Source organism: Spinacia oleracea, chromosome 1, assembly GCF_020520425.1.
Source record: "Spinacia oleracea cultivar Varoflay chromosome 1, BTI_SOV_V1, whole genome shotgun sequence".
In the NCBI taxonomy this organism is placed as follows: Eukaryota; Viridiplantae; Streptophyta; class Magnoliopsida; order Caryophyllales; family Amaranthaceae; genus Spinacia; species Spinacia oleracea.
The window spans coordinates 9,384,178-9,398,735 of record NC_079487.1 but is presented as its reverse complement, the minus strand read 5'-3'; positions in this window follow the sequence as shown (position 1 = coordinate 9,398,735).

Below are 14,558 nucleotides of genomic sequence, written 5' to 3'. Positions count from 1 at the left end.
CTAGGAATCCAAATTAATTGCCACATAGTCAATTAGCATAATTCAGGATACATACATGTGACGCGTGCCTTCCCTAGCTGCTCCCGAACCGAACAAGAACAAGTTTAGGACTCCAAATGTCGTCCCTCCGTAGATAGTCCACAGCACGTTCGGATCCGCCTTAGATTCAATTAACTAGAATATTATCTAAGGTTTTACGTTATTTGAAACTTAATTATTTTGGCAAATTATTAACTTAGTTTAATCTTAAACTATATGAATACTTGTGATCGATGATTTTTAAATTGTGATTATGTATCACCTATTTATAGGGAGGAAATATCAGACTTAGATTTCCACTAGGATTCAATTTACTAATTCGATTAGAATTCTACTTAAATTAATCATTTGGTTTTTAGTGTTTAATCAAGCAACTAACTGTTGGGGATTTAGGAAAACAATTAATCGGACAATCCTAAGCGTTTAAGGATTCGTAGCGTTGCAGGAACAAACACACACACGCAGCCCACGAAGGGGCGCACTGTGCGCGGCTCGGCCTAGCAGCGCTTACAGTCACGCGGCCCATTGCTTGGGTGCTGCTGCTGCTGGCCTGCCTTGCCTTGCTCGGCTGGGCCTGGCCTTGCTCCGTGCTCGGCTGGGCCTGCATTGCTTGGCTGGGCTTCGCTGCTGCTGCTGCTCGCTGCGCGGGCTTCCCTAAGCGCGGGCCTGGCTTCGTGCTGGGCCTTGCGTCTAGCAAGCTCGTCCTATGTTTATTTCGTACGTCGCGTTTGCGATTCGTTTTCCGATTCCGGAATTCATTTCCGATTCGAACAATATTTAATATTTCCGATTCCGGAATTTATTTCTGTTTCGAACAAATATTTAATATTTCCGATTCCGGAATTTATTTCCGATTCCGATAATATTTTCGATTCCGGCAATATTTCCGTTTCCGGCAATATCTCAGATTTCAGCAATATTTCCATTTCCAATAATTTTTTCCGATATGTACCATGTTTCCGTTTCCGGCAACATCTACGACTTGGATAATATTTATATTTCCGTTACGATCCATATTTCCGTTTCCGGCAATATCATCGTTTCCGGAGAATTCATAATTTGCCTTCTGACGATCCGTCGATTCCGAACATTCATAAATAGAGTATTTAATTCACTTAAATACTTGATCCGTTCACGGTACTATTTGTGTGAACCTACGGGTTCAGTCAAGAGTAAGCTGTGGATTAATATTATTAATTTCACTCGAACTGAAGCGACCTCTAGCTAGGCATTCAGCTCACTTGATCTCACTGAATTATTAACTTGCATAATTAATTAATAATGAACCACATTTATTAGACTTAGCATTGTATGCATACTTGGACCAAGGGCATTATTTCCTTCATATATGTCTAATAAGAGGCGGGATTCAGAGGCTAAGAACGGGCTCATTATTTAACTTTTCGTCTCTTATTCCTTCATTGTTATTGAGGAAATGACCATTGTAAACCCCTAAAATTTTGAGCCGGAAAATTATATGTTTTTTAAAATTTAATTAATTATTTTCTATTCAAAACCTAAAAATTGTTGGGCTAGGTTGGCTCGCCATCCTTGATGGTTTGGAGGCTTTAAATTGTTGTTGTTAGTAAGGTGGTTAAGCATAGAATATTCCTTCACCTTATTCTCCTCACGCTACCTTAATCCATACAACCACTTTCGTCTCTTTTCCCTCTCCATTTGCACGTTCAAACACACTCCTCATCTTCCATATTTTTCTCCATTATAACCGTGAGTTTCTCTCCATAAACGTCACCTTAATCCTCTCAAAAACCTTTCAAAAATTCATAAATAATCTACCTAAGATACTTGTTAAATCAAGCTGCAATTTTTGCATCAAAAACACTAAGTTAAGCGTGGGTTTCATGTTCATTTCTTCTCGTGAGTTCATGCTCATTCTCTCCCTCTTTTAATCTCCTCCTAAATAAATTTCCTCATAATCTAATTATGATTCTTGATTTTATATTGAATCGGTGTTGTCAAAATCAAGAGTTTTGAGGAGCTATTAATCATTCTTTATTCTCCTTCTTTCGTGAGGGAACTAGAAGTACCTCAAATCAATAGAATTATGTAATTAGGCTAGATTAAGTTTAGATGCTAATTAGTTATATTTGTTATGAATAGGTGTTAGTTGAATCTACGTACGTACTATTCATGTTTTGCTTGAGTTATAATGTTATGGATGAGTTATCTTACATAATTTTCTTGTAGGATATATTAAGGATAATTATATGTTAATTATATGATTAGATTAGAGTTTATGAAATTAAAAGTAAATTTGATCATGGTGTCGGCTGTGAATTGTCGTGTGTGAGGGGGGACGAAAATTGATGCCATTTTCAGACAGTGCACAACCTTTCTTTTGTAAGAATCGATTGCGTACTGTAGTTGAGTCTCATCTATTAACTCATGTTGTGGAAATCGATTAAAGAAGGTAGCTTGTCCTGCCTTTAATAGTTCAATGGAGCCGCCATACAGATTTTAGCCTACGTATCGGAAAAAACTGACAAAACCTTGTTTTTGTGATACAAAAGTACTCCCTCCGTCCCACATTACTCGTTATACTTATCTTTGCACAAAGTTTTAGGTAAAGTGGTTGTTTGGTTATCAATTATTATTTTATTGAAAAAGTACATGTGATAGGAGTTAGTGGGGTATTTTTTTAATTGAATGAGAAAGAGTGTGGGGATAAGACATTTTCTAGTGGGAAGAGAGAGACAATATAATAATTGTGGGGTCTTTCATAATTTAAAAGTGTAACAAGTAATGTGGGACAGACGAAAAAGGAAATTGTAACAAGTAATCTTGGATGGAGGGAGTACCATAGACGAATCTACAGAGGCTCAAGTATTTGATCAAAATAGTAATTGGTTCTCTTGAGATCTCGAATGGGGATCGCCCAATATTCATCCGCAAAGTAGAGCTTGTTCGGGGGTAAATTTACTAATACGGGAAGCCCTTAGTATGTTAGGTTATAAACAATCTAATTGACATGCGGAAAAACCATAATTGCCAGAATACATGTAATTCACATAATCAATTAGCATAATTTAGGTGACATACAATTAATGATGCGTGTCTTCCCTTAGTTGCTCCCGAACCGAACAAGAACAAGTTCAAGGACTCCAAATGTCATCCCTCCGTAGTAAGTGATCCGCCTTAAATTCAACCAACTAGAATCTCAATATAAGGTATAAGGAATTCGAGATCTCACTTTTAATGTGATAGGTAAAGCATGAAAAATCGTGTGTGTTCTATGATCATAGAACGCATATTTAAAGGAAATAGGAAAAACAATAGGAGGCCAAAACCATAGATTTTAGATTTAGGCAATTTTAGGAAAAATCCCAGAACCCTAATCATCTAAGGCAGCCGGCCAACGTGAAGCTTGTGGCCCAATTTTACTTGCTGTGCAAGTAAGCTTGGCGACCAAGCTTGCACGCACAACCCACGCACAACCCACATCACTGGCCAGCAGCACGCGCACACACTGGGAGATGACGCGCTGGGCCTGCACGCTGGCGCTGGGCCTTGTGCTCGACGGTGTGCTTGCTTGCGGGCTGACACGTTGAGTGATGGGCTGGTGCTTGCGCGTTGGCCTATTGCTCGTTACATGCTTCCGATTCTTTTTTTGATTCTGGTTAATATTTCCGATTCGACCAGTATTTCCGTTTCTGATAATATTTCCGATTCCGACAATATTTTTGATTCCTGTAATATTTTCGTTTCCGGCAATATTTCCGTTTATGGCAATATTTCTATTTTCGATAATATTTTCCGATTCGAACCATAAATTCGTTTCCGACAATATCTTTGATTATGATAATATTTATAGTTCCGATAATATTTCCGACGCGAATCGTATTTCTGATTCTGGCAATATCTTCGTTTTTGACAAATATTCTCATTTTGCCTTTTGATGATTTGTTTAGCTCTCAATAAAACCAACACCCATCATTTTCGAATATCCATTATTAGAGTATTTACTGAATATAATATTCACTTAAATACTTGATCTGTTCACGTACTATTTGTGTGACCCTACGGTTTCAGTCAAGAGTAAGTTGTGGCATTAATAATATTAATTTCACTTGAACTGAAGAGGGCATTCAGATCACTTGATCTCACTGAATAATTAACTTGCTTAATTAAACTGAATCGCATTTATTATTAGACCTCGCATTAAATGCATTATATACAAACTAAGACCAATGGAATATTTCCTTCATAGTATTAGCCCTCGGTAGTCCTTACTAGTCTGAAACTTCGTGTCACGAATCAGTTAAGGACATGTGTTATACTACATTACTAACGTGTATTGGTTTTAACGCACAAATAAATTAACTAAAAAGTATGTCGAAAGATTTGATTTATGGTACCTAGCAAGATCCAAGTTGTCCAGAGATTAAATGATTAGGCGTTATAATTGACTAGATTATGTTAGCAATTTATAAAGGCCAGGTGATGAAAGCAAAAAAAATCTATGCACTTTATAACACAATTTAGGTTGTTTTGCGGTTCTCAAGAACTTACCTCTCGTCCTTGCTAGATCTTCTTTTAGGCTTAGAGCTCCTTGGTGGTTGACTAAATGATCCTGATACTTATCTTGATTTCTCCAAAGTATCCTTACTAACTACTAGCCTAGATTACCAACTAGATCCCCAGTTTAGGCTAGATATTTGACTAACGAGCTTACTTAGAAATAGATAAGAAGTAAAAATATTCTAGACTGTGTTCTACCATAATTTCTAGAATATAGAAAGAATAATAAACTTATTCAATACTTAAGCTTTCATTTGGCTAATTGATGGTGATTAATTCAGAGGTTTTAGGCTTGTATTTATAGTGAAAACTACACATAGAAATATAGACGTAAAAAGAGTCGTAAGATAACTGAAATCCGCTTGCCGCCTGCCTGGCAGGCGTTGGAAATACCTTGCTTTTGCCAAGTGGCGCCTGAAACCAACGGTTGTGCGTCTGATCTGTTGCGTTTGTATTTTAGTTAAGCATGTTTTCTCATAATGTAACACCCTAATAATTCCTTGGTTTTTATAAAGCATTTTCCAACTTGAAACAAAGGAATTACCAAGATATTACCGCCACCGTGATAACGACTAAGGCTATTTACCAGAATTACGCATCGAAATTTAACTAACTTTCAAATATAATAAATAGTTAATGGCCGTTTAACAACTCAGAATCATTAAGGCCCAAAAACAAACATTAATTAGTTTAAAATCCATTAACTAAGGTTTAAATAAATATTGTAGTCATGACTAGAAAATAAATGTAGAGTTTATAAATACGGAAGAGAAAATAAACTCTGAAACTCAATCCCATGATAACTTCTCCCGTAAGTTATCTCTACAAACCTGTTTATTAATATCTACTCCCCAACAACGCAAATGCAATGATGGATCATCATAGGGTTATTAAGGCAAAGGCCATGACCGAAAGAAACATGAATCACGAAGTCAGCGAAAGCTGAGTATTGACAAGCTAGAATGAAATTGTAATCTCCCGTAAATTTATAAACTTTATTTTTTATATTTTAACGTATAATTAACTATATTTAAATGAAATTGGTGAATTTTAGTAATAAATATATATATTTAATATATATTTATTTTAATTAAATACATTTTAAATATTTTAATGGTTTATGAAATCAAATATTTTTAGAAGCATAATTCGAAAACGATTTGAAACATAGAAACACTTTGATTTTGGAAAAGTATTTCTAACCGGGTTTATACTCAAACACTTTTAAAGTTGGAAAAGCAATCCTAATCCTTGCCCAATTACTAAAGCCCACAAAGTAAACAAAACTACCTAAACCCAAAATTTACCCACAACTAATTCTCTCTCCTCCCTAACTCAACCTCACAAAAATCACGTGAAACTCTCCTTCACGTCCTTTCTTCTCTTCGATTCCCTGTTTCTTGCTCCCTCACGCACACCACCACCCAGCCGTACCAGCCACCACACTTGCTGCTGCGCCACCCCTACTGCGCCGCCGCGTCCACCGTCCCAGTCAGGCCGACACCCTTCATTCCCTCTCCCTCTCCCTCTCGTTGTCCCTTTCTCTTTTGCTTGCTTCTTGCTCATGCCATCGCAATAAGTCGCGCAACCACCCGCATCACCAGCTGTGTCGCCCTGCCGACGACCACCCACCTTGCTGCACCTCCTCCGTCCGCCGCCTGCACCAGTCAGCCCTCTTCTTTCTTTTCTCCTTCGTTATTTCTCTTCTCTCTTTGTTTCGTTCTCTCCCCTTGAACATTGTTGTTTGTTCGGCCAGCAACCTCCGCGAGTCTCCTTGCCACCCGCACAGCACCACCTTCGTCCGGCCGTTGCCGCACCCGTGCGCTGCTGCCCAACCCTCTTCTCTTCCCTCTTTTTGGTTAATCTCTTAAAAACCCTATGCTAATTAAATGTTTTAGTTATGTTTTAGTTATGTAATTTACGTTTTATTGAATTAAATGTATAGTTTTTATTATTCAATTATGAATTTCAGATTTATATGTTTTATATAATTTAATTATTAAATTTCAGAGAGTTTGAATTATTTAAAGCATGAATTTTAAGGCTTTAATGGTTTTATGTCATGGTAGAATTATTATGAATATTAAAACTATTATTTTATGTTCTAAGCATGATTAATTTGGTTTTGTTAAAGCTTTAAACGATTTTATATTGCTGGAAATTTAAAGGATGACGTTTTTGAAGAGTTTCTAATGAATTTCAATCATTAATTCAATAGTTGTTATGCCAGGAAATTAAATATATAAGTTTAAATATTGGGGAAGGTTCTAAATATGCTCAGGATGTATTTAGAATACTTTATTATTGTTGTGAAGTATTGAAAGTTGATTGGAAATCTTTATTGGTTGTTTTAGGCGGAGAATTCTCTGTAGGCGACTTTTGAAAGTGTTAAAGTAGCCTATCAGTTTGTTTACACAAGGTACATACATACCTGTGTGTTTGTAGATGTGTGCTATTATTGAAACCATGTTGAATATGTCTATGAACTTGGTTGTGTTGAAATTTACATGTTTAATCCCGTTGGATGAACGTGTTGAACATAGAATTTATTATGAGAATTAGAACATGTTTGCATGGATGATTGATGCAAGCATGTCGTATATATATATATATATATATATATATATATATATATATATATATATATATATATATTGGTTTAGATTGATTGATCGTTGTCCCCTTTTAGCATTTCACTACTTTATGAGGGCCGATTACCTTATTTGGTAAGTTGATACTTTACACCTATATAAAGGTGGTTAACCATTGTTAAAGGAAAGGTTGAATTAATTGGAATGAGTCTTGACTGATAACTTTGTGATCGCTTACTTAATTCCAAGATAAAAATAGTTGGAAATGCTTGTTGATTATGTGATTGACGAGTCATAACAAAGTATTAATTGGTAAATCATGTAAAGTGAAACTGAATAGCAATAGCTTTAGACTGTGTACGTCTGAAGTGACGGACAAACAGGAGTAGGGGTTCAAGGTGGTAGCCCATGGCCTTTTCTGGGACCGGATTGATCATCGTGTCCTATTTTTCTTCAAAAGTTCCTCGATATCGCAGGTCACTGAGGTTACGGAGTCGCGCCCGTAGCTCGTCTTCCTTAGTGAAGACTTCTGGTTGGACAACTCGGTCAATTGACTATTTCAATTAAAATAATATTAATGATATAAAGGTCTAATCTAGTCTAGTGAAATGTGGTTTTCAAGTTAATATGTGTGGGTCGTCCTTACGTATGCTTTATTAGTATCATGCTAGGAATATTTATTAATTGATTTAGTATGTAGTACTCAGCTTTGCTGATTATGTGCTTTTTTTGTGTGTGTTGATCATGGGTATGCCTTATTGATCCTGTGATGACCCATTTTGGCGACCAGTCTCTAAGGATCAATAAGCATTGCCCATCTACAGGTTTGTGTTAGGTTATGATACATATGACAAAACATAAATCATGCGGAAAAACTTAATGCCAGGAAACATATTATTTACACATAATCATTTAGCATAATTTAGGTGTATACACTTTGTAGCGTGCCCTCCCTAGCTGCGCCCGAACCGAACAAGAACAAGTCTTTAGGACTCCAAGTGTCGTCCCTCCGTAGATAGTCCACAGCACGTCCGGATCCGCCTTAATCTTGACCAACTAGAATCGCCCTTAAGGTTCTAAGAATTTCGGCTAAATAGGTTGCAAGTGTTTGGCTGATTTTTGCTTCAAAATCTTACCTTTGAATACTTCAATGTTGTATATAAATTTGTGACCCTAGGCCCCTATTTATAGAGTTATGGAAAAGGACTTATAATCCTATCAGAATACTAATTTAGTTTAATTAGAATCCTGCTAGGACTGTATTAAATAAACTTTATCTATTAGGAGTAGAATTTAATCATATGTCGAATCCCAATAGCTTTAGGATTCATATAGCACGCACACGAGTATCGCACGAGCACCGTACACCCGCGCGCAGGCCTTGCGGCCCACACTGAGCGCACAGCGCCTCGGCCCAGCTCGCTGCCTGTGATCCGCGCGCGCGGCCAAATTCTTGGCTGGGCTTGGCCTTGCGCTAGGCCTAGTCGAGGCTTGGCGTGTGGTTTGTTGCGTGTCGCTTGCTGGGCGACGGCCTGGCTTCGTGCTGGGCCTTCGTCTAGCGAGCCTCGTCCGATTCTAATTCGTATGATACACTTCCGATTAAATTCCTGATTCCGGAATTCATTTCCGATACGAACAATATTTAATATTTCCGATTCCGGATTTAATTTCCGTTTCGAACAAATATTTAATATTTCCGTTTCCGGAATTATTTTCCGATTTCGAAAATATTTCCGATTCTGACAATATTTCCGTTTCCGGCAATATTTCCGATTCCGGCAATATTTCCATTTCCAATAATATTTTCCGATACGTACCATGTTTCCGTTTCCGGCAACATCTAAGACTTGGATAATATTTATATTTGCGATACGATCCATATTTCCGTTTCCGGCAATATCATTGTTTCCGGAGTATTCATTTCTTGCCTTTGACGATCTCAGCTCCCACTGAAACCAAGATCCGTCGATTCCGAATATCCATAGATGGAGTATTTAATGCCATTAAATACTTGATCCGTTTACGTACTATTTGTGTGACCCTACGGGTTCAGTCAAGAGTAAGCTGTGGATTAATATCATTAATTCCACTTGAACTGAAGCGGCCTCTAGCTAGACATTCAGCTCACTTGATCTCACAGAATTATTAACTTGTCAATTAATAATGAACCGCATTTATTAGACTTATCATTAAATGCATACTTGGACCAAGGGCATTATTTCCTTCAGTCTCCCACTTGTCCTTAGGGACAAGTGTGCATTTCCTAATTCCTTTGTCGCTTGATGCTTGCTCTTGAACATAAGGTAAGAGTTGTCATCCTTATTACGTCTAGAGGTGTTTCTCGGTTTCCCAGAGTTCAACTGATCAAATAAACAAATAATCATAGCCTATGATTCATCTGAGCACGACCATGCATTTTACAGTTTCTAGCTCTCCGAGTGGCCTTGTACAACTTTCAGCATCTCATCCCGATTTATGGGAGGACAATCCCAATCTTGCGATCTTGAGATTAGACTTCGTTTGATAGGTGATTACCTGAGCGTTGCCTTTATAGCCTCCTTTTACGGTGCGACGGTTGGTCAACGTCAAAGTAAGAAGTTCTCAAACAAGTAATCTCAAATCACTCAGGTATTGAGGATTAGTGTCTAATAATTTTAATGAAATTTACTTATGACAGATTTTCATCTCTTACAGTAAAGTTTCATAGGTCTGTCCGATACTAGTCTTCCCAAAGTAAGTATCTATGCAAATGATTACGACATTGCCATGTCCACATAGTTCAAGAAACAGAACTACTAGTCATCTTGCATTCTAGTCGTCTAACGTTTTCTATGCGTCCATCTTTATAGAAAACTCCGACCAGGGACCATTTTCAACTTTTGACATTCAAGTTCACTTGATAGACATTTCTTTGTCACAAGACTGGTCCTGACAGTCTATCTTGAATATATCGTCAAATTGAAGGGACTCATCATTTAATACTAAACCAAGATTAAATGGAATTTGAAAATACATTTCATATATGATAAATGTTTTAACCCTAATGTTTTACAACCATGGGCCTCAAACCCATCTTTAAAACAGTTAATGGAACTCAAAGCTATGCTTGATTTCTAGTGCTACAATGTGAGTGTTGCTTCTCACTTGTTGCATAGGTTTAGTTATCACGCTTTGCCAATCTTAATATCCTTTTCATCGAATGTTCTTTGTGATAGATGATAAGATCTTTTGAGTATGTTTATTTCGTGATCTAGCCTTTCTTGCTACAATAGTGGTTCTACGTATTTTGCAATGAAGAACCATTAAGTCAACAGACATGTGATCTACCCAAGTTCAATGAAGAACTCTTTAATATAAACAACCCTGTTTTATTGCTTATTATGTAGGGGAATACAGTTAAACATAATAACATGTGCGGAAACAATCCCCAAAGCCAGGAAACATGTATAAAGCACAGATTAAGCAAACTTAAATTCGAAGCGTGTTTTCCACAATAATATGTCAACGAACACGAACAAAGAACTCCACTTGCCGTTCCTCTACTTGGTTCACCGACACGTTCAGATCCGTCTTGATTATCGTAGCTTAGACAATCGATCAAGATACTTTGCTTTTGGGAAGAACTCACTTTGGAGGCACAGAGAGAATTAGGGTTCTCTGTGTCTAGGGTTTGAGTAATGTGAATTGTGTGTTGGAATAATACAATTGACCTATTGTATTAAATGATGTAACCGGCCAAGAACCAAAGGCCTTGACCGGCCACATCACGCAAGCACACGGACCACACAGCCCGCGCCCAACGACACACTGCAGGCCGAAGCCTACAGCGCACGCGCCGAGCAGCTGGGCCGTGGGCCTGCTCGCTCGTCGCTGCGTTGCGCTGTTGCGTGCTATTGCGTGCTCGCGCCCAATGGGCTGGCCTTGCTCGCCTTTGCTCGCGATCTTGTTGGCTCGTTGGGCCTTGCACGCTTACGTGCTTGGCTCGACGGGCCGGCAACTCCGATGCCCTTCGTATTCGGGATTTAATATATTTTCAATATATTATTTATCGTTTTGTATACGATGAATCACCGTCGTACGATACGATTTATTCGTGTCGCCCAGCTTACGAATATTCGCGATACGATATACGATTCCGATGAAGGTCGTATCGTATAATACGTTTCCAACTAATTCCCGAAAAGCTATTAAATGAATTTCCGATTCATTTAATCTGTTGATCTGTTACGTGTCATTGGTGTGACCTTGTAGGTTCGGTCAAGAGTAAGTTGTGAGTTCAATATCCATTAGAACTCACTGATCGGAAGCATTGCTCCAGCTAGCTGTTCCGATCACTTGATCTCACTGAATTAATTGTTCGCAATTAATCTGAACCTTGGTATTACACTAAATGCACCTTGGTTGAAGGACATATTTCCTTCAATATCCCACTTGTCATTCAGACAAGTGTGCATCCACATTCCTTTGTCACTTAGTGTTACTTACTGAACATAAGGTAAGATCCAAGCCATCCTTATTAGGTCCAGAAGTGTTTCTCGGATTACAGAGTTCAACTGTCAAACTTTTGCAGAAGGTTAAGCTTAACCATTCTGAACACGACCATGCATTTTACAGTATCTAACTCTCCGAGAGGCCTTGTTACACAACAACACCATATCCTATCAAAGATAGGAGGACAATCCATTCTTGCAATCTATGAACACTCACTTTGATTCATAGTACGCCCAATAACTGCTTTTATAGCCTCCTTTTACGGTGCGATATTTAACTAGTATCAAAGCGAACTAATTCTCAAACGAGCAGACATAATCGCTCATGTTCTGAGGAACGGTCTCTAATCACCATTAATGAGAACTACCTATGACATGACTTTAATCTCTGAAAGTGTTCTCATGGTCAATCCGATACAAGATCCAATAAGTATCTATGCAAAAGATTCTGATATCCAGTCACTCTAGTTCAAGAAACAGAACTAAGTAATCTACTTGCAATCTAATCTTCATTAGTCATTGGTCGTCCACCTTTCAATGACCTGGTTTAGGGATCCTTTGTGACTTCAATATTCAAGTTCACTTATGGGTGTTTCTTTGTCGAAGAATCCATCTTGACATCCCATTTGAATGATTTGAATCACATGGACTTATCATTTAATTCTAAACCACAATTAAATGAATATGAAATAAATAAATTTCATAAATATGAAATGGTTAAACCAATTGTTTTAAACATAGATCTAACAGATGTTCTAAAAAAATACTTAGAAAATCAAAGCCATTCTCCAACATGCTTGATTCCCATGGTTGCTACATGTGCGTTGTGTTTCACTTGTGGCAACGGTTTAGTCAATGGATCCACGACGTTGTCGTCAGTTCCAACCTTGCAAATCTCAATTTCCTTTCTTTCAACGATCTCTCGAAGTATGTGAAATTGCCGCAGTACGTGCTTGGACTTCTGGTGGCTCCTAGGCTCCTTTGCCTGGGCAATGGCTCCGCTATTGTCGCAATACAAAGCCATTAATCCTTTAATGGAGGGGACAACACCAAGTTCTTCGATGAACTTCAGAATCCAAACAGCTTCCTTTGCTGCTTCTGAGGCAGCAATGTACTCGGCTTCAGTTGTAGAATCCGCAATAGTGCTTTGCTTAGCACTTTTCCAGCTTACTGCTCCGCCGTTGAGGAAGAACACAAACCCAGATTGTGATCTGAAATCATCTCTGTCGGTTTGAAAGCTTGCGTCCGTATAGCCCTTAACAATCAACATATCTGTATCACCATAAACCAGAAACTGATCCTTAGACCTTTTCAGGTACTTTAGGATGTTCTTGGCAGCAGTCCAATGCGCCTCACCTGGTTCTGACTGGTACCTGCTCGTTGCACTGAGTGCGAACGAAACATCTGGCTTTGTACAAATCATAGCATACATGATGGATCCAATAGCCGAAGCGTATGTAATTCCACTCATCTTTCTACGCTCATCAGATGTTTTGGGACACTGATTCTTGCTTTAGATATATGCCATGTGACATGGGTAGATGAACTCTCTTGGATTCCATCATATTGAACCTAGCTAGCACTTTGTCAATGTAAGTGCTTTGGCTTAGTCCAATCATCTTCTTAGACCTATCCCTATAGATCTTGATGCCCAATATGTACTGTGCCTCTCCTAAGTCCTTCATTGAGAAACACTTCCCGAGCCAAGTCTTTATAGACTCCAACATAGGAATGTCGTTTCCAATAAGCAGTATGTCGTCAACATACAAGACTAGGAATGCAATTTTACTCCCACTGACCTTCTTGTATACACAAGATTCGTCCTGATTTTTGATGAAGCCAAACTTATTGACTGCTTCATCAAATCGTTTATTCCAACTCCTTGATGCCTGCTTTAGTCCATAGATGGACTTTTTAAGCTTGCATACCTTTCCTTGGTTCTTTTGATCGACAAAACCCTCCGGCTGTGTCATGAACACAGTCTCTTCAAGAACACCGTTCAAGAAGGCAGTTTTGACATCCATTTGCCATATTTCATAGTCATGAAACGCGGCAATCGCAAGGATTATCCGAATAGACTTAAGCATTGCGAGTGGAGAAAATGTCTCATTGTAGTCAACGCCGTGAACTTGCCTATAACCTTTTGCTACCAATCTAGCCTTGTATATGTATACAATTCCATCTTTGTCTTTCTTCAACTTGAAGACCCATTTGCATTCGATAGGTGTGAACCTGTGAGGGGGTCCAAAAAGCACGAGGCTAATGCGTGACCTCGTCCCTCGTGGGCGTGACGTTTATTTTTGCCAAATCAAGTGTAATTGGATTTCCTGTGAGTTTACACCCAATTGACTAGTAATATAGGAGTCGCCATTCAGTTTTTAACGACAATGAGAAAAACTGACAAAACCCGGTTATCGTGACATAAAGGGAGTGCAATTATGTTTGACCACGACGGCCATAGGTTTCCTTGTGATCCCTGGTGTGGGGATCTCTCAACGTACACACGCAAGGTAGAGATTGAGGGTTCGGGGGACTGTAACTACCGAGAGGAGTACTCGCTCTTCGATAACTGCAGAGGCAGGATATCCTTACTAGCTCAGCATAAATAAATGAAGGGACATGCGTTAACTATTAAACTAATCTGAATTGATTTTAACAATATGCAACACATAATACTAGATCGATCGTGATTATCTTGTTTATATTGATTTAAGGGACCTAGCATGATAGTTCAATTTCCCAAGATATTATCTTTATTAGGCGTGATAGAACAATCAGATTTAATAGTTTAAAAGTTTTATAAAAGGGCGAGGAAAGCGATTAAATCATACGAAGGGACACATTACGACGCACCCTTGAGAGGTGTGTCACGGTTCTCAGAAAACTAACCACTTTGGCT